Source organism: Schistocerca cancellata, chromosome 2, assembly GCF_023864275.1.
Source record: "Schistocerca cancellata isolate TAMUIC-IGC-003103 chromosome 2, iqSchCanc2.1, whole genome shotgun sequence".
Classification (NCBI taxonomy): Eukaryota; Metazoa; Arthropoda; class Insecta; order Orthoptera; family Acrididae; genus Schistocerca; species Schistocerca cancellata.
Genome location: NC_064627.1, coordinates 921683842 through 921706227, shown reverse-complemented (window position 1 = coordinate 921706227; position 22386 = coordinate 921683842). Strand labels below are relative to the sequence as shown.

General features: G+C 40.7%; 1 protein-coding gene across 1 annotated transcript in view; it reads left to right on the top strand.

Moving 5' to 3' along the window:
• Positions 1 to 17252: 17252 nt before the first annotated feature.
• LOC126162863 (anoctamin-10) overlaps positions 17253 to 22386 on the top strand; it is a 338775-nt gene continuing 333641 nt past the window's right edge. Inside the window, exon 1 of the mRNA XM_049919640.1 lies at positions 17253 to 17422. The gene's annotated coding sequence lies outside the window, so the exon portion shown is untranslated. The remainder of the gene's footprint in view (positions 17423 to 22386) is intronic.

The following is a 22386-nucleotide window of genomic DNA, read 5'->3' as shown; positions in this document are numbered from 1 at the left end:
CATTACATTGTTTCTGTACACTTCGCACAGTTCATGATAAATTTCTATGGGTTTTAGGATTTTTGACAACAAAAACCATATCACAGACTGCACCTCACAACTGGCAGGATTTTTGATTGCAGCACACATTTCAAATTCGAATATCGAAAAAACCAGATGCACAGAGATGTTCCCACTGTCACGGATGGATGCCGACTGAGCTGCCGAGCATGCACATACCAAAATATATGCGATCAACATGCACCTAGCGGCACCAGATGGAAACGTTCCCTACTTTCTGAATAGCCCTCGTAGAAGGTGAGGTACTGGCAGAAGTAAACCTGTGAGGGCACGTCATGAATCATGCTTGGGTAGCTCAATCAGTAGAGTACTTGCCTGTGAAAAGTGAAGTTCCTGAGTTCAAGTTTTGGTCTGGCACACAGTTTTGATCTGCCAGGAAGTTTCACATCAGCACACACTTCACTGCAGAGTGAAAATTTCATTCTGAAAATATTAGATGATTGAGTAGTAAGGTAGAAGAGCTTCTTGTCTGTTTGGAAAATTTAGAGAGCATGAAAAGATAGACATCATGTGCCTGTCTTGAGGACCACATAACCACAGGGTTGGATAAGTTACATATAAAAGATTACACTATTGCAGCTTACTCATGCAGAAATAACATAGAAAAAGGAAGACTTGTTACATACATTAACACAGAATACAAGTTCAAAGACACTGAGACAAGTAGATTTTGTTGTGATCAGCACACAGAAATGCATACTTATGGATTAATGCTGAAAAATAGTTCACTTTTAATTGGAACTATATACAGATCCCCACTGAGAAATTTTGAACTATATATGAGGAATTGGTGTCTCAACAATGTAGGGAGAGACGGATTGCTACTTATTGTAAAGAAGCATCTTAAATTGCAGACAGGCACAATTAAAAGATATATGTGGTGTCTGGTCTTTTGGACATGTCTGAAAGAACATACACCACACACATATATTAACTGGAATAATGGAAAATCCCGACATGAGAGAGAAGTCATTCAGGGTGATTCTGTGGCACCACAGCTATTAACAAGCCCAGAAGAAGTTTTCTGATATCTGTGCACTAAATAACTAAAGCCAGACTAGGTGGTAATAGGAACATACCTCAAACGCCTTACGATATGGCTCTGTTTGCCACTAGAACAAATTAACTTCAACAATGAAAGGGTTAACACAATACAGGAAGCTTGAAAGAAGGCCTGAAAGTCAATTATAACTATGCTAACGTAATGTGTAATTACCAGACCAAAAAGAAAATTGTAGTTGACAATAATGACTGGCTGGACAGCAAAAAAATAAATATAATATCAAAAATGGGCTGGAGTGATTTTGCTAAGCTGAAAAGAGTTTCCAAAACTAAATTTCCAACATTTCTAAAACTGAAAGTTTACATTGGGTGTGTATTAGCAGTTTTGACTTGTGGTGATGATACAGGAACTTTTTAATGCAATGCAGTGCTCAGCGAGCAGTGGAGAAATACATTATGGAAATTCTAGGAGAGAGGGAACTAACAAATGAGATTAAATTCTTTCTCATAGTGGGCAAAATTAAATAAAGTATGAAACAGAAGTTAACAGTAAGAATATTTTATAAGGAAGACTAAACAGACAGGTGAATAGATGTAAGATGGACCAAGGAGGTTCTTTGAAGATTCCAAGAAATAAGAAAGGGCTGAGACATTAACCTAATAAAAGTCTGGTAAATGGCATTATAAAATATGTAAGAAGGCATGTGGTTATACATAATTGAAGACTATAATGCACAGGAAAATTCTACAGTAGTCTTCATCCATTAGTGGATGTCAACTGAATATGCTGATTATCTTGCAAATGGTCTCTCAATTTGGCTTCTGTCAATAGTTCCCTACAGAGAAAATCAAAAATGATCATGCAGATGAAATCCTGAAAGAGTTAAAAAGCAGTGGAAAAATGTAAGTTAATGAAGATGAGAAAGAAAAATATTCCTGTAATGTTCAAATACCATATGTGTTGCTGGTCGAAACAATCTTGATGGTTAAATATGTAGGCATAACGTAGCAAAGGACATGAAATGAAATGAGCACAATAGGTTCATTGTAGGGAGGGCAAATGGTTGACTTTGGTTTGTGGGGAGAATTCTTGAAATGTGTAGCTCATGTATACAGGTGACCGTTGTGATATAATCGAGCCCAACACCTTATATGTACCTTTGGATATCGACAGGTTGTTGTTGTGGTCTTCAGTCTGAAGATTCATTTGATGCAGCTCTCCTTGCTACTCTATCCCGAGCAAGCCTCTTCCTCTCTGAGTAACTGCTGCAACTTACATCCTTCTGAATCTGTTTACTGTGTTCATCTCTTGATCTTCCTCTATGATATTTAAACCCTACACTTCACTCCAACAGTAAATTGCTGATCCCCTGATGCCTCAGAATGTGTCCTACCACACAATCCTTTCTTCTAGGATTGTGCCACAAATTTCTTTGCTCCCCAATTCTAATCAGCACCTCCTCATTAGTTACATGACCTACCCATCTAATCTTCAACATTCTTCTGTAGCATCACATTCCAGAAGCTTCTATTCTCTTCTTGTGTGAACTGTTTATTGTCCATGTTTGACTTCCATACATGGTTACACTTCATATAAACACTTTCAGAAAAGACTTCCTGACACTTAAATCTAGTATAACAGAAAAATAAAAATGTGTAATTAGTTTTCGAGTATGAGTAATGTAAATTTGAGCTTCTGCATTCATTTTTTATAGACTAGACAATTTTGCTAAATAATAATTTGAAAATGAAATTTATATAAAACTTAAATTACAACTAGTAATAACATTTTCTTTAACTTTTATAATTTTTGCATACTATCTGCAGAAAGATTAATCCAGTAATTAGCTTACTAATTGTGTGAATCTTATTACTGTCTACCTTGTTTATACTGATAAATTTTACAATAAATTCTACTGTAACAATTGAACAAGAAAGCATTGCTCGGTGTAGAAGCAGTTCGCAGCAATTAGTTTTAGGGGTTGGTAGGAGGCATCTGGGTGATTATTTTCTATAATGCTCTAATGTAACTGTTGTGAAGATGAAATGTATTGTTGTTTAGAACATTATTTTGAAAACAAATCACAGAAGAGAACTAAAAAGAAATCTGTGCTAAAATGATGTAATAACTGATGCCACCAGCATGATCCACTTTGGTTTATAAAGATAATTATGGCTTCTTTTTAAGTCAAAACATGAAGCAAGATTCATAATCTTCGAAAAAGACAATGAAGCCATTTTAACACAATAAGTATTAGATTAGGAAATAACTAAAGTGTACATGTCACCTTTACATTGTGCGGTGAAGTGACACAATAATCATAAGTGAAGATATGTCAAAATAATCTGAACTTGAATTATTTGTTACATCATAGTAAGAGGTATGTTACACCATGATAGAACACTTGTGTGATACATTCTTGATACAGCTCAAATGTGTGGTTTCTCCACCAGGTCAGATTGAACGAAGACACTGAAGCAATTAAAATGCTTGCTGGTATGATTTGTCACCAACAGATTTATTAACACATGAGTGTACAAAACCCATATGGGAATACCTAGATGGAAGATGACAGTCTTTTCAAGGAACATTATTGAGAAAGTATAGGGAACTGCCATTTGTGATAGACAGCAGGACAATCCCATTGCCACCAATATACAGCTTGTTTAAGAACCACAAAGACCATGTAAAAGAAACCAGAGCTTCTATGAGAGCAGACAGGCAGTTGTTCAGAGAGCTGCTTCCCCTGGCCTGGTATAGGTTTATAGATGACATCTTTGTGGTCTGGACTCATGGTGAAGAAACACTCCTTAATTTTCTCCATAACCTCAACTCCTTTTCAAATCTGAATTTCACCTGGTTCTTCTCCAAAACCCAAGCCACCTTCCTGGATGTTGACCTTCATTCTGTTGAAGCTCACATCCACATCTCTGTCCATATCAAACCCACAAACAAACAACAGTACCTTCACTTTGATAGCTGCCATCCTTTCCATATCAAATGCTCCCTTCCCTACAGCCTAGGTATTCATGGCAAACGTATCTGCTCCAGTGACGAATCCCTCAACAATTACACCAATAACCTGACCAGTGCTTTCCTCTCCCGCAACTATCCTGCAGACCTTGTCCACAAACAGATTTCCCGAGCAATACATTCCTCCCCGTCCAACAACAATGTTCCTACCCCCAGACCACACAGAAGCATCCCCCTTGTCACCCAATATTATCCTGGCCTCGAAAACATCAACAAATTACTCCGCCAGGGATATGACTTTCTCAAGTCAACCCCTGAAATGAGATCATCCCTTGACAAAATTCTCCCCACACCACCCAGAGTTGCCTTTCGTCGCCCCCCTAACCTCCATAACATCCTTGTTAAACCCTACAATATTCCCAGACTACCTTCTCTACCCAGCGGTTCCTACCCCTGTAACTGACCCCGCTGCAAAACCTGCCCCATGCATCCCCCCACAACCACCTACTCCAGCCCCGCTACTGGTAAAACATACACAATTCAAGGCAGGGCTACATGTGAAACTACACATGTCATTTATCAACTGACATGCCTGCACTGTACAGCCTTTTACATCGGCATGACAACAACTAAACAGGCTGAGCGCATGAACGGACACAGACGAACTGTCCACCTACGAGATGCCCAATACCCAGTAGCGGAGCATGCCCTCCAGCATAATTCTAGGAACCTAGGAACCTGCTACACTGTATGTGCCATTTGGCTTCTCCCACCCAACACCAGTTCCTCTGAACTGCGGAGATGGGAACTTGCATTCCAACACATCCTTTCATCCCGCCATCCCCCTGGACTGAACCTACGTTAAACAACCTCACTCCCATTCACTCTTCAGTCTTCTCCTCTTTCCCTTTCCTCTTTAGCCATTCACGCATCTTTTCATCCTACATAGTTGTGTTTATCTTTATACTATATACCTCTTTACTTCTGTATGCATCCTCTTTGGTTTGAAGCTGGCACAGTACTTACAGTAGAATATCTTTGGCTTCCCTCTGACAACCATGCCTTCATCCTTGCTACCCTCCCTATTTTCCTTTCCCTGTTGCTTCATAACCTGGGTTGTGAGTAACTGAATCTCCTTTCCCTTCTTGCCTTTCTTTCCCCTCTCTCCTCCCCGATGAAGGAACATTTGTTCCGAAAGCTAGGAATGTAAATTTTTGGTTCTGTTTTATGTGTATCTATCGGCTGTACTGAGCTGTGGTAAGTACTGGCCAACCCCTCTATCTCTTTGTAAGTATTTGATATAGTTAGTTAGTTAGTTGGCTGCGTGTTCCATTGATCAATCACATGGTACGGTAGCCATTATGATGTGGTAAAAGATTTATTTATTTCTATTCAAGAATTCATCTATGGTATAGAAGGAGTTGTCAAGGAGATACTACTTCAGTTTATTTTCGAAGCTACTACTGCTGTCTGTCAGACATTTTATTTCAACTGATAATTTGTCGAAAAATTTTATAGCAGCATACTTTACCCCTTTCTGTGCCAAAGATAGGTTGAGTAAAGGATAGTGTAAGTCTGTCTTTTTTCTGGCATTACAATCATGAACGTCACTGTTGTTTTTAAACTGGTCCATATTGTTAAGAACAAATTTCATTAGTGTGTAAATGTACTGTGAGGCTGTTGTAAGAATTCCCAATCTTTTAAAAAGATGCCTACAAGGTGTGCGACTATGAACCCCACACATTATTCTAACCACTTTCTTTTGAGCAGTGAATACTTTTTGTCTAAATGACGAGTTACCTCGAAATATTATTCCATATGACATCAGAGAGTGAAAGTATGCCAAGTATGTTAGCTTATTAATTTCTATATTCTCAAAATTGACAATTATTCTGATTGCAAAAGTTGCTGAACCTAGTTGCTTTAGAAGATCCAACATACGAATTTACCAATTAAGATTCTCATCTATGTGTACTCCCAAAAGCTTAGTATGCTCTACCCTGTCTACTGACTTCTGCTGATGTGTTATATTTATTGAAGGAACTGTACTTTTTGCAGCAGAAAATTGGATGTACTGTGTTTTTTCAAAGTTTAGAGCAAGCCCATTTGCAGAAAACCGATTAATGACTTTTCCAAAGACATTATTTGTATCATTTCAATTGGAGTTTCTTTTACTGGATTAATAATGATGCTTGTATCATCAGCAAACAGTGTCAGTTCAGCTTCCTGTTTCAGATAGGAAGAGAGGTCGTTCACATACTTCAAGAACAGAAGGGGACCCATGATTGAACCCTGTGGAACACCTAATCTAATTTCACCCCAGTTAGATGAGGTGGCAAAATTATTCTAATCACTTGATCACTTATAAGGAAACGTTTTGCTTCCTGTTCTATAGGTATGACTTAAACCACTCTTATGCTATTCCATTTATACCATGGGATGGAAGTCATCACAGCAAAGACGTTTTTCGTCGCGGCGAGATCTATTTACGAAATTTCAGTCACCAACTTTCTCTTCCGAATGCGAAAGTATTTTGTTAAGCCCCACCTACATAGGTAGGAATGATCATCAAAATATAATAAGAGAAATCAGAGCTCGAACAGAAAGGTTTAGGTGTTCGTTTTTCCGGCGCGCTGTTCGGGAGTGGAATGGTAGAGAGATAGTATGATTGTGGTTCGACGAACCCTCTGCCAAGCACTTAAATGTGAATTGCAGAGTAGTCATGTAGATGTAGATGTAGAACTATAATTTCTGTAACATAATGTCATGGTCCACACAGTCAAATGCTTTGGACAAGTCACAGAAAATTCCTATTGGTGACATTTTACTATTTAAGAACTCTATTATGTGGACAGTGGAATTGTATATTGCTGTCTCAGTGGAATAGTATTTCTAAAATCCAAACTATGATTTACTAAGTATCCCATTACTGTTGAGATGACTAACCACTCTTGAGTACATTACTTTCTCGAAGATTTTTGAAAATGCTGTAAGCAGGGATACTGTCTGATAATTATTGACATCTGTGGTGTCCCCCTTTTTGTAGAGAGGCATGACAATGGCATATTTTCACCCGTCTGGGAAAATACACTGACCTAGTGATGCATTACATGTGAGACTCAGAACATCAGCTGTAATTGCTCCACATTATTTTAATATCTTATTAGAGATGTCATCTACTCCAACAGAACATTTATTTTTCAAAGATTTAATAATTTTACTTATTTCACAAAAGGTTGTTAGGTGAAACTTAATCTGACTAATTGTTTTCAAAACATACTCTTCCATGTACTGCCTGGCTTTTTCTTTTGAACTGCTCTCGCCAATTTTTTCTCCTACACTTAAGAAACAGTTGTTAAATACATTAGCTACTTGTGTACTGTTGGTTAGGATGATCTCGTTCTCTTTAATAGTAATACTACCTACCCCAGTGGTTACTTTTCCTGTCTCCCTTCTAACAACATTCAATATTGATTTTAATTTCTTGTCTAACAATGTTCTGTGATTTAGCCAAGTCCTTTGTATGTATGGAACACAAAATTCTGATTTAAAAAGTAAAATGTTATGTCATTACTGGTATTCCTCTTGAATGGATAGAGGATCTACAAAACCAAAAGCTGAAGATCACATGGAAAAACTGTATCACAAGAATTAAAAAGATTCATAAAATGTGAAGTTTCACAGTGTTAGATACCGGCTCTACTAATGTTCTTCATTTACAAAAATGATCTTACAATGAGTCTGAATGTTTCTTCAAACACTGTAACATTTCCTGACATATAAACATAGTGATCAGGAGCCCAAACCAAATCAGCACAGATAATATTCATAAAATTATATATATGAATATAATAGAGGGAAACATTCCACTTGGGAAAAATATATCTAAAAAGAAAGATGATGAGACTTACCAAACAAAAGCGCTGGCAGGTCGATAGACACACAAACAAACACAAACATACACACAAAATTCAAGCTTTCACAACAAACTGTTGCCTCATCAGGAAAGAGGGAAGGAGAGGGAAAGACGAAAGGATTTGGGTTTTAAGGGAGAGGGTAAGGAGTCATTCCAATCCCGGGAGCGGAAAGACTTACCTTAAGGGGAAAAAAGGACAGGTATACACTCGCACACACACACATATCCATCCGTATATACACAGACACAAGCAGACATTTGTAAAGGCAAAGAGTTTGGGCAGAGATGTCAGTCGAGGCGGAAGTACAGAGGCAAAGATGATGTTGAAAGACAGGTGAGGTATGAGCGGCGGCAAATTGAAATTAGAAATTAGCGGAGATTGAGGCCTGGCGGATAGCGAGAAGAGAGGATATGCTGAAGGGCAAGTTCCCATCTCCGGAGTTCTGACAGGTTGGTGTTAGTGGGAAGTATCCAGATAACCCGGACGGTGTAACACTGTGCCAAGATGTGCTGGCCATGCACCAAGGCATGTTTAGCCACAGGGTGATCCTCATTACCAACAAACACTGTCTGCCTGTGTCCATTCATGCGAATGGACAGTTTGTTGCTGGTCATTCCCACATAGAACGCTTCACAGTGTAGGCAGGTCAGTTGGTAAATCACGTGGGTGCTTTCACACGTGGCTCTGCCTTTGATCGTGTACACATTCCGGGTTACAGGACTGGAATAGGTGGTGGTGGGAGGGTGCATGGGACAGGTTTTACACCGGGGGCGGTTACAGGGGTAGGAGCCAGAGGGTAGGGAAGGTGGTTTGGGGATTTCATACGGATGAACTAAGAGGTTACGAAGGTTAGGTGGATGGCGGAAAGACACTCTTGGTGGAGTGGGGAGGATTTCATGAAGGATGGATCTCATTTCCGGGCAGGATTTGAGGAAGTCGTATCCCTGCTGGAGAGCCACATTCAGAATCTGATCCAGTCCCGGGAAGTATCCTGTCACAAGTGGGGCACTTTTGGGGTTCTTCTATGGAAGGTTCCGGGTTTGAGGAGATGAGGAAGTGGCTCTGGTTATTTGCTTCTGTACCAGGTCAGGAGGGTAGTTACGGGATGCAAAAGCTGTTTTCAGGTTGTTGGTGTAATGGTTCAAGGATTCCGGACTGGAGCAGATTCGTTTGCCACGAAGACCTAGGCTGTAGGGAAGGGACCGTTTGATGTGGAATGGGTGGCAGCTGTCATAATGGAGGTACTGTTGCTTGTTGGTGGGTTTGATGTGGACGGACGTGTGAAGCTGGCCATTGGACAGGTGGAGGTCAACGTCAAGGAAAGTGGCATGGGATTTAGAGTAGGACCAGGTGAATCTGATGGAACCAAAGGAGTTGAGGTTGGAGAGGAAATTCTGGAGTTCTTCTTCACTGTGAGTCCAGATCATGAAAATGTCATCAATAAATCTGTACCAAACTTTGGGTTGGCAGGCCTGGGTAACCAAGAAGGCTTCCTCTAAGCAACCCATGAATAGGTTGGCGTACGAGGGGGCCATCCTGGTACCCATGGCTGTTCCCTTTAATTGTTGGTATGTCTGGCCTTCAAAAGTGAAGAAGTTGTGGGTCAGGATGAAGCTGGCTAAGGTAATGAGGAAAGAGGTTTTAGGTAGGGCGGCAGGTGATCGGCGTGAAAGAAAGTGCTCCATCGCAGCGAGGCCCTGGACATGCGGAATATTTGTGTATAAGGAAGTGGCATCAATGGTTACAAGGATGGTTTCTGGGAGTAACAGACTGGGTAGGGATTCCAGGCGTTCGAGAAAGTGGTTGGTGTCTTTGATGAAGGATGGGAGACTGCATGTAATGGGTTGAAGGTATTGATCTACGTAGGCAGAGATGCGTTCTGTGGGGGCTTGGTAACCAGCTACAATGGGACGGCCAGGATGATTGGGTTTGTGAATTTTGGGAAGAAGGTAGAAGGTAGGGGTGCGGGGTGTTGGTGGGGTCAGGAGGTTGATGGAGTCAGGTGAAAGGTTTTGTAGGGGGCCTAAGGTTCTGAGGATTCCTTGAAGCTCCACCTGGACATCATGAATGGGATTACCTTGGCAAACTTTGTAAGTGGTGTTGTCTGAAAGCTGACGCAGTCCCTCAGCCACATACTCCCGACGATTAAGTACCACAGTCGTGGAACCCTTGTCCGCCGGAAGAATGACGATGGATCGGTCAGCCTTCAGATCATGGATAGCCTGGGCTTCAGCAGTGGTGATGTTGGGAGTAGAATTAAGGTTTTTTAAGAAGGATTGAGAGGCAAGGCTGGAAGTCAGAAATTCCTGGAAGGTTAGGAGAGGGTGATTTTGAGGAAGAGGAGGTGGGTCCCGCTGTGACGGAGGACGGAACTGTTCCAGGCATGGTTCAATTTGGATAGTGTCTTGGGGAGTTGAATCATTAGGAGTAGGATTAGGATAATTTTTCATCGTAGCAAAGTGATATTTCCAGCAGAGAGTACGGGTGTAGGACAGTAAATCTTTGACGAGGGCTGTTTGGTTAAATCTGGGAGTGGGGCTGAAGGTGAGGCCTTTGGATAGGACAGAGGTTTCGGATTGGGAGAGAGGTTTGGAGGAAAGGTTAACTACTGAATTGGGGTGTTGTGGTTCCAGATTGTGTTGATTGGAATTTTGAGGTTTTGGAGGGAGTGGAGCTGGAAGTGGGAGATTGAGTAGATGGGAGAGACTGGGTTTGTGTGCAATGAGAGGAGGTTGAGGTTTGCTGGAAAGGTTGTGAAGGGTGAGTGAGTTGCCTTTCCGGAGGTGGGAAACCAGGAGATTGGATAGTTTTTTAAGGTGGAGGGTGGCATGCTGTTCTAATTTGCAGTTGGCCTGTAGGAGGATGCTCTGAACAACCGGTGTGGATGTGGGAGAGGAAAGATTGAGGACTTTTATTAAGGATAGGAGTTGATGGGTGTGTTGATTGGCTGAGTGGATGTGTAGGTGAAGGATTAGGTGGGTGAGGGCAATGGATTGTTCGGTTTGGAACTGGTATAGGGACTGATGGAAAGAAGGGTTGCAGCCAGAGATGGGAACTTTAAGTGTGAGGCCTTTGGGGGTGATGCCAAATGTCAGACAAGCCTGAGAAAATAAAATATGGGAGTGTAATCTGGCTAGGGCGAAGGCATGTTTGCGGAGGGAATGTAAATAAAACTTAATGGGGTCGTTGTGGAGGTGTTGTGAGGGTGACATGGTACTAGAAGGTGGAAGGTGGAACACGAGGCTGAAATGAAAATGAAAATAAATATAAAAATATATGGGGAGAGATAAAGGTAAAACTAGAAAGCAAATGGAGATCTGGTGTGAAAAAAGGCGAAAAAGGGTTGGTTAGAGCTGGGCTATGTTGATCCTGTGGTGAACTTGTGTAGGTAGATAATGATGTGCATAAAGGTTAGGCGGTTGTGTTGCCGCCAAAACACGTTAAAGGGTGGAGAAATACGGGAAAATTTCGAAAAAACTACGTGAGGATATATTAAAAGGAGTGGTTTGGTGGTGGCAGATTATGGAAATGAAGCTAACAATTGTCTGATGAAGAAATAATGACGTTAAACCTACTCCCAACATCACCACTGCTGAAGCCCAGGCTATCCGTGATCTGAAGGCTGACCGATCCATCGTCATTCTTCCGGCGGACAAGGGTTCCACGACTGTGGTACTTAATCGTCGGGAGTATGTGGCTGAGGGACTGCGTCAACTTTCAGACAACACCACTTACAAAGTTTGCCAAGGTAATCCCATTCATGATGTCCAGGCGGAGCTTCAAGGAATCCTCAGAACCTTAGGCCCCCTACAAAACCTTTCACCTGACTCCATCAACCTCCTGACCCCACCAACACCCCGCACCCCTACCTTCTACCTTCTTCCCAAAATTCACAAACCCAATCATCCCGGCCGTCCCATTGTTGCTGGTTACCAAGCCCCCACAGAACGCATCTCTGCCTACGTAGATCAATACCTTCAACCCATTACATGCAGTCTCCCATCCTTCATCGAAGACACCAACCACTTTCTCGAACGCCTGGAATCCCTACCCAGTCTGTTACCCCCGGAAACCATCCTTGTAACCATTGATGCCACTTCCTTATACACAAATATTCCGCATGTCCAGGGCCTCGCTGCGATGGAGCACTTTCTTTCACGCCGATCACCTGCCGCCCTACCTAAAACCTCTTTCCTCATTACCTTAGCCAGCTTCATCCTGACCCACAACTTCTTCACTTTTGAAGGCCAGACATACCAACAATTAAAGGGAACAGCCATGGGTACCAGGATGGCCCCCTCGTACGCCAACCTATTCATGGGTTGCTTAGAGGAAGCCTTCTTGGTTACCCAGGCCTGCCAACCCAAAGTTTGGTACAGATTTATTGATGACATTTTCATGATCTGGACTCACAGTGAAGAAGAACTCCAGAATTTCCTCTCCAACCTCAACTCCTTTGGTTCCATCAGATTCACCTGGTCCTACTCTAAATCCCATGCCACTTTCCTTGACGTTGACCTCCACCTGTCCAATGGCCAGCTTCACACGTCCGTCCACATCAAACCCACCAACAAGCAACAGTACCTCCATTATGACAGCTGCCACCCATTCCACATCAAACGGTCCCTTCCCTACAGCCTAGGTCTTCGTGGCAAACGAATCTGCTCCAGTCCAGAGTCCTTGAACCATTACACCAACAACCTGAAAACAGCTTTTGCATCCCGTAACTACCCTCCCGACCTGGTACAGAAGCAAATAACCAGAGCCACTTCCTCATCTCTTCAAACCCGGAACCTTCCATAGAAGAACCCCAAAAGTGCCCCACTTGTGACAGGATACTTCCCGGGACTGGATCAGATTCTGAATGTGGCTCTCCAGCAGGGATACGACTTCCTCAAATCCTGCCCTGAAATGAGATCCATCCTTCATGAAATCCTCCCCACTCCACCAAGAGTGTCTTTCCGCCATCCACCTAACCTTCGTAACCTCTTAGTTCATCCGTATGAAATCCCCAAACCACCTTCCCTACCCTCTGGCTCCTACCCCTGTAACCGCCCCCGGTGTAAAACCTGTCCCATGCACCCTCCCACCACCACCTATTCCAGTCCTGTAACCCGGAATGTGTACACGATCAAAGGCAGAGCCACGTGTGAAAGCACCCACGTGATTTACCAACTGACCTGCCTACACTGTGAAGCGTTCTATGTGGGAATGACCAGCAACAAACTGTCCATTCGCATGAATGGACACAGGCAGACAGTGTTTGTTGGTAATGAGGATCACCCTGTGGCTAAACATGCCTTGGTGCATGGCCAGCACATCTTGGCACAGTGTTACACCGTCCGGGTTATCTGGATACTTCCCACTAACACCAACCTGTCAGAACTCCGGAGATGGGAACTTGCCCTTCAGCATATCCTCTCTTCTCGCTATCCGCCAGGCCTCAATCTCTGCTAATTTCTAATTTCAATTTGCCGCCGCTCATACCTCACCTGTCTTTCAACATCATCTTTGCCTCTGTACTTCTGCCTCGACTGACATCTCTGCCCAAACTCTTTGCCTTTACAAATGTCTGCTTGTGTCTGTGTATATGCAGATGGATATGTGTGTGTGTGCGAGTGTATACCTGTCCTTTTTTCCCCTTATGGTAAGTCTTTCCGCTCCCGGAATTGGAATGACTCCTTACCCTCTCCCTTAAAACCCAAATCCTTTCGTCTTTCCCTCTCCTTCCCTCTTTCCTGATGAGGCAACAGTTTGTTGTGAAAGCTTGAATTTTGTGTGTATGTTTGTGTTTGTTTGTGTGTCTATCGACCTGCCAGCGCTTTTGTTTGGTAAGTCTCATCATCTTTGTTTTTAGATATAAAATTATATATATTTATATATAATTGGGTTGGTTGGTTGTTTGGGGAAGGAGATCAGACAGCGTGGTCATCGGTCTCATCGAATTAGGGAAGGATGGGGAAGGAAGTCGGCCGTGCCCTTTCAGAGGAACCATCCCGGCATTTGCCTGGAGTGATTTAGGGAAATCACGGAAAACCTAAATCAGGATGGCCGGACGCGGGATTAAACCGTCGTCCTCCCGAATGCGAGTCCAGTGTCGAACCACTGCGCCACCTCGCTCGGTTATATATAATTGGGGATGCAGATGCAAACAAGATAAAGTGAGGGCATAACTCAGATAAACTGGTCAGTAGCCTCAGTTCACATGTTTCACACTAAGTACTTATTCAGCAAGTGTCACCAGTAACAGCACTTTATAAATTAGTCACTTTTCTTGTAAGGCTTCTTTAAATGTCTTGGTATTTTTATGCTCTCTTCCCTGTACATCTATTCCTTAACTTCATTTGTTTCCCATAGCAAAAATCAGTTTCAATGCAACTGTGATTCACAAACCATAATAAAAGGCAGTAAAATAATTTTCATCAAGTCTTCGCTGCTTGATTTAGGATTCACAATGGAGTTATAATTCTTTTGTGAAAGGTCTTCAACAAGTTTCCCGCTGATATAAAACACAAGATTTGAATCTCAATGACATAATTTCAATAGTAGATCAAAAATTACCTGGTTAGTCACTTCTACAAATTGTTTAGATTCAAGCACTGAAGTTTCAATAAAAATGCTCTTTGTAAACAGTCCTATATTCTCCCAGCACACAGATGACTATTTGTCTATTTCTATGCTAAATATCAGTGTTCTCAGGTAGATATTAAGCTAGCAATATACGGGGAAACTACAGCTATTTAATATATCTACGGAATCAAACCTATGTTTCCAGAATGAGATTTTCACTCTCCAACGGAGTGTGCGCTGATATGAAACTTCCTGGCAGATTAAAACTGCCCCGAGTTCGAGTCTTGGTCTGGCACACAGTTTTAATCTGCCAGGAAGTTTCAAACCTATCTTGCTCAGGAAGCATAAATAATTTATAAAATTTGGTCTCTGATAATTATTAATGCAACTTCCAAGAACTGCTTTACACAATAAACTAAGTCCAAAATTATCTTATATATGTTCAAGATTCACATGAATGTGTGTTAGCCCAACACCCTGATCCAACGAGCAGCATTGCAGGCTGCTTTGAGGGCATATCTTTTTACACAGAAAAGCCGTTTGACAATCTAGGGCTCTACGAATTTTATTGGCCTAAATGCTTAGAGGATACTGGGACACAGTGATTAATTGATTATATAAAATATATGACTGTCGGGATGGCATCATAGATTTGCATATGCAGCCTACGAATTCTGAACATTTAGAAGACTGTTAAAAACTAGATGCCTGAATGATACTAGAGTATTGAAATTGTGACTCTTATGGTTTATTATCTTTCTCTACAAATTTTGCCATGTCTGTAGTAAGGATTTGTACTCTTAGTTTGGTAGAAACCAAATACTGAAAAGGTAATAAGTTATCATGGGTACTGTCTCTTCATACCACATGAAACACAGAATTATAACATCTGTTTGTGACTGAATAAATGTGTTTAACTGTGTTGATTAGGTACGAGGCATAGCAAGCAGTTTTTTCTAGAGCGCAGTGAGCATACATGTAGAAAACAAAAATGGTTCACTACAGAGAGAGAAAAATTACTTTCAGTCTAACTTCTGCTGAAGAAATTAAGAAAGCTGTGAATACTGCAATTCACGATGGCATGAAAGTTCTGGCAACAGCAAAACAATACATCATACCTGGACAGACCCTTCAAAGGTTAGTTATCTTAGCAACATGATGGTGCAAAAGGTGCAGTAGTTGGAAGTGTGACGTAAATTACTGATAATGATACTAACTGGGCAGATACAACAGACACCGAACAACACAATCACTACTCCAGTTGTAAGTCTGCTTGCAACTAGTAACTGTTTAAACAGTTTAAGTCACTTGCATCGCCAAAGGAAATGTGTCCTCAAAAACAGCCACCTATAAGACAACAATTCAGCATGAAAAAAAAAAAAAAAAAAAAAAAAAAAAAAACGAAGGACAGGAATTATTACTGATACCCCAGAGAAGCAGGAGCTTCTAGAATGTAAAAGTAAGAGGACAGAAATTGACCAGACACTCAAAATCAAACAACCAATAAGCCCATTTCTAAAAATGCCAGAAAGCAACTTCAGCCAGCTCATGAAGGATCTGATAGTCTTCAGATGAGTGATAATTATGACAGTTCAGGTCTTCTCGATGAAGTAGAATTTAACGTGGATGGGGAGATCTATGAGAGTACTTAATTATTAGCTAGTATCTTTTCAAAAAATTCCAGACATTACTGAACACCTGATATACTTTTGGTACCTGCCCAAAACGAAACATGCTAACATCTGATTCGGGTACAACTCAATGTACTTGACGCTGTTAAGTTGCTGATCGTTGTAGGGTAATCAGTAACCAATCGCCTGAACCCAAAGACTTTTCCTGCGTCTACACATTTCTAGCTGTAGACTTTTCTGTAGCTGTTCCGGTCGTATCTGGTTGGCTGTTGGTATGACGTAACGCTACAAATGCTTTGCACCGTTAAATGTATTAAAATTTGTTTTATAATGCTAGTTCCTATTTGTACAATTGGGTGTTATGTCCAGTTAATCTTGTCCATTTCGTTAAGTACCGTACATACAAAATTATTCCGCGTGTTATTTTCTCATCAAGTATTATTACATACTACGTATATGTATTATACACATTACATACTGTTCTAAGAAAATGGGAAGTACGGTACTTTTATGTTCATAGCTTGTTCTTAACGCCGGTGCTACAGTAATCATCAACTGTTGGCGTTAATGTCCTGTGTCCGATAAGGCGCATTTGTAATACTTTTGCACGGTATTGTTTATGCAACAAATCAAAGTGAACGTAGCTACATAGCGTTAACACGTTGAATTGGCACTCTTTAATGAGTTGTTATTAGAAGATGGACGGAGTTATGCTGACGTATTTCAAATACTGTGTTGTACTGTCCTGTGCTGTTTTATTGATCCTCTTCACCATTTTTGCACAGCGGTTTGTACCTACTACAAAAATGATAAAGAGGATAAATCATAAAATACTCGAAATCTCTCTTTATAATTTCTTTCATCTTCTGAAAGAAACCGTTCATAGTGCCAATTCAGTGTATTAATCCTATAAACATTCACTCCGCCTTGTTGCTTGTGCAACTATATTTGTAACACGCCGTGCAAAGGTATCACAAATATGCCGCTTCGTAAACACAACATTAAGCCCAACAGCTGAGCGTCATCTCGCATCGCCGTAAACCGTCTATATATACAACGCTACCCGTGCTGCCATCTCTGAAGTCAGTCGAGAACTCGATTGACATCGATGTACAGTGCGGTTGAAATCCTTGGTTACTATACACGTCGTGGCTACGATCCAAGGTTCGTGTAACATTTCCAATGTTGCGGCCGCGCAGACAGTGATCATTAAACGCCGAAGAGGACGGATGTGTATTTACTTAGCAGATACCAAGCAGAATCCAGAGGTAAGTCCGCGAGTACTGGCATATCATAGTTTAGTGGGAACAACACAAATACGGGAGATGAGTCAGTGTGACAACAATCCTGTGTCGGCATTTCTACGCCTAGTCATAGCCACACAGGCAGCTGAGTTCACAAGCGTGTACGTGGAAAGCGGAGCGTTATCCATACTGTAATGAAAGTAAAATAGTGTGAATACTGTACTATTGTGTAAAATGTATTATGTCCTAAACGGAACTGTGAAGTAATTTAGCGTGCGTTCTACGGAACGTATGTAATATTAAGTCACAACAACTTAGGTAGACGTAGAGAATATTAACAAGACTAAATAGTGAGTTGCACTGGCAGAAAAATATGCGAAATCTGAAACACTTTCGAGAGTTTTTACCCTGTTAACAAAATATGAATTATCAGTGAATTTATCGGTATAGCACAAATGTGTGCGGAGGAAAAAATTATTTCCTGTACCAAGTGTAGCATGATATCGCTAATGATGAAAATGAATTTAAAAAGGCTATTAATTGCGATAGATATACATTGGTTTTATATAATTGTTGTAGCTGTTTGAGTGGAGAATGTAAACTGATTCCTAGAACGTAACTTTTTCTTTTTACTGAGCATTTGATAGGTTCATCCAACGTAATTTACTTTTGAATTGATAAGTATTCTGTCCATAATCTGGTTGTCGTCAAACGCATTTGCGTGGGCGATCTGTCATGTACATGTAAGGTAAGAACTGATTTGTTATCCACCGAGCTGTCGGGTTTAGCAGAACTGAATGTCAGATATTTTTCGGACGATTTGTTTCGTTATTGACCCCACGTCAAAAGAATCTAATCGGAGGTAGCAAAGACAATATTACCACCTATAGTAAACGGCATACCGGCCAAGTATAACACTAGAATATAAACTGATCGACTGTAAGATATTTCACTCAACGCAGGCCTCTGCAAATGCTAGTGACTCTCAGCTTGTCTTTGAACATCAATCGAACGGGAAAAAATGGGAATTTCTTTTTCCAGAAGGGGGACTTCGTGACACACTATAGCTTAAGCTTTAAATTTGGCCATGGGAACTACAGTATCAATAAAGAATTGCATCTTATTAGCTTTATTATTTGTTCGGGATTTATCTGAATTTCTACATACTTTTTTCTGACATTGTTAACAAAAGTTAATTTCTGCCAGTCATTTTACTGTAGTACTGCCCATGCGACAAGAGTTACTTGAAGTATTAAGTTAGGTATTTTTAACATTTTCAGCTTTTACATGAAGCGCATGTCAAGTACCAAATTTAGTAAACGTCAATGTAAGGGAGGAAAAAATTCTTAGTAGTAACCTCGTGCCGCGAAATTTGTTCCTAAACCAGAGCTGTGAGGGTATGCGTTTCAGTTAATGTTACTGTGTATTGTTAACGTCTGTATTTGCGTAACACTAGCCGCAGTACTGTTTACGGAGAAAAACTAATAGTACATTCTCTTGGAAGGTGGAAAAAATATTTCCCGCGAGCACTTTTAGCCATAATTTTGTATCTGGCTCTTCACAATATGTTCATGGCTGGTGTGTCCATTGCCCCCAGGGCGCAGATAGAATTCAGTACACCTCATCCCCCACCCGCTGTATACATACGGAAATTTTAGACTGCTCCAGTAATGTTGACGTATTTACTAAACAAATCAGTGATATATTAAGCACTTCGATATTCTAAAACTCTTCAGTCGTATGTGGTAAATGTCGCTGATAATTTATATTAAAAATGGAAGGACTAAAAGTACTGTTCGCAGCATATGTGGGTACCAGAAGCATTTTCAGAATTCTTCCTATGAGTTAGTCTACTTAAAACAGTTGATGATTTAGCCGCATACCGCGGGATGAAACCAGTGTAGTAACACCAAGTGAACCTGGTAGCATTTCAACAGTGGCAAGTCTTTCTCCATTTCGTAGTCGAAAACGTCATCGATGTTTAGCCGGGAACTTCGGTAACTATAATAGTTCAAGCTGTTCAAAAGTTATGTATGAAGATTTCTATTATTTCTTCAATAAATTAAGCCGAATTACATCACGGTCAATCGGATAGCTTCTACTATTCGTAACACAGATAGCACCTAGGCTTTTAAATAGCAAGCATACTTCGGCGATCTGAATGATTCATCATCCACGTCGAAATAATGTTTTTCGTTTGTAATTTAGTAAGTTTTAAGTGTTTTTGTAGTCATATTTAACGCAGCAGGTTCGGTGAAAGGATTTTCTCAGAAGTCCTTGACACATAAAAAGATGCTACCAGAATATTTTCCTCTTAACGCCGTAAACTGGTCCATGCAAGATCTCTGACGTTGCAGCTTTAACGAAGACTACAAACAAGAAGTTTCGAAGTTTAGTAATCGACGCTCTGGAAAATGCAGATACGAAATTTCGACGGATATGTCTGTAGTGTTAGTGTTTCCTTTGGCATTATTTACCGTGCAGTACAGGCATACAACGGTTTGCTCGCGTCCCTTGGACTGACAGTGTTATCCTGTAAGCCAGGGACTTCTTGCTCTGCATCGAAGGCTATAAACTTTTCTAACACAGGGCATATTCGAAATAGCTCGGCGTTCGCGGAAGCCTAAACGTACTTTAACCTAGAATTTCACACTTTCGATGTGAACTTCCAAACATGGTTTCCAGTCGTTTACTCAAATTTACTCACTTCCGTCCATTACCGAACTGACTGCTACTTCTTGCTTCATAATGTGTCCTATTAGTAGATACCTTCTTTTGATCAAGTTACGCCGTAAATTTGTTAGGTTAAGTATCTCCTCATACTTACTCGATCTACCAATTTAATCTTCAGCGTTCTTCTGTAGCAGCACACTTCAAAAGCTTATGTTCTCTCCTTGGCTGAGCTACTTACCAAGTTTCTTTTCCGAACTGGGCTATGCACTCCAGACCAATACATTCAGAAGGAAACTTCCTGCCATCTGCATTTATATTTGTGTTAAGATTCCTCATTGTCAGAAACGCTTTTCCTTCTTCGGTCGTCACTTATTTTGCAGTCCATACAGCAAAACCGCTCTACTAAGTGTGTCCTATTTTGTAATCTACTTATCTCAGCATTGCCAGGTTTAATTATACTAAATTCTATTATGCTTGTTTTATTTTTGTTGGTTTTCATTTTGTAACGTTTTCAAAACATCAACCATTCCGTTCAAGTGATTTTACAAATTCGTTACCGTTTCTGCGAGAATTACGATGTCATCAACAAACGTCAGTTTTTATTTCCTCTCCCTGAACTGTAATTATCTTTCCAAATTTCTCCTTGGTTTCCTTTATAGCTTGCTCGATCTACAGAGGGAATAACATAGGGTTAGGGTAAACCCCCCTGTCTCATTCATTTCTCAACTACCACCTCCCTTTCATGTTCCTCGACTCTTAAGACTGCACTGAGGTTTCTGTATAAGTTGTAGTTAACATAACATTTCTCTCGCTGTATTTAATCTCTGCTACCTCAGAATTTCAAATAGTGTATTCTAGTCAACACTGTCAAAAGCTTCCTCTAAAGCAACAAGTGTTATAAACGTCAGCTTGGCTTTCTTTAACTTGTCATCTACGTTAAGTCGTAGGGTGCGACTCTCCTAGGGTCTTCCTATATTTCTCCGGAACTCAAACCGATCTTCCCCGACTTCGGCTTCTACCAGTTTTTCAATTTTTCTGTAAATAATTCGTGTCGGTATTTTGCCGCCATGACTTTCGAAATTGGTTTTTCGGTAATACTCACGTCTGTAAAAACCGCTGTTTCGTATAATAATTTTTACCTTCTTTCTTGAAGTCTGAAGGTATTTTGCCTGTGAATTAGTTTTCTCATGGTTAGGCCTAAGGATTTACAGTAAGCATCGTGTTATTCTGCACAATATTTCGACAACTGCCTTAGTCACTCGCTTTAGGTTTTGCTACCGTTTGTGGTCACAGTTCGGTTGTGCCCCACACAGCGCGCATTCGTAAAGGATAGCAAGTGCAATAGTCGAAGTATTGCGCGCAAATGAATCTCATAATTAAGTTTCAACAAGTCTGTTTTCTACACTGTTTCTTATCTAAAATAAGAATAAGGGTTACAACTTATTTTGTAACTTTTTAAATGTATGAAAAGCTGTTTATATGCCATTAAGGTAATACTGTAATACAATTACATAAATTACCGATAATTACGTTCTTCTTTTCAAATACTAGAATTAATGCAGGGCACAATGTGGTGAAGTTTCACACTGTGAAACGGGAGTGCGAACATAATCTTCCTCACACAATTCACGTGTTACATACATAGACATACAGATCACAATGCTTGAAATCATGAAAATGCCTTCTGTGTGTAGTAGGTAGTTCTTACAATGGGTCCGAAATTGTTTAAATGTTCATTTCATAGCAATAAATGAATTAATACATTGACAGCACAACTCGTGTAATGGCTATTAACACTTGCAGTAGGGCCCACATTATTGTTATTGGCAGCCTGCCGTCTTTCAGCTTCTGCCAGTTCAGAAGTAAGGAGTTGAAGTACCAAGCTATTTACAAACAACAGGCCTAAATGTTGTGCACACGCTTTAATTTGGGCAGTATTTAATGGGAGTGTAGAGTATGGGTGAAAAAAAGGGTCCGTAGGCAGAGGAGTGTTGGTGAGGAAGCGTCTGTTACTACAAGTGTCTGTCCTCAATGTGGTTAGTTAGCATTCTTTCCTGAGAAGGAACTGCAGGGGGCACTCGTGATGCACTGAGAATTGCTTCATCAGTCTATAAAAAAGGCTGTTAGATATAATCTGTACGATTCATCTCATAAACTCATTATTTCGCTGTTTTATTAAACACTTACAGAACTTTAATATTATTTAGCTTTTGTGATTTTAAAAATGAAAATGTTCGAAGAAAATTTCTGATTCCAAAGTTTAGTTAGACGCTAATGTTGAGGTTGGTGTATGGGAGGGGGGTAGTGGCTAATAC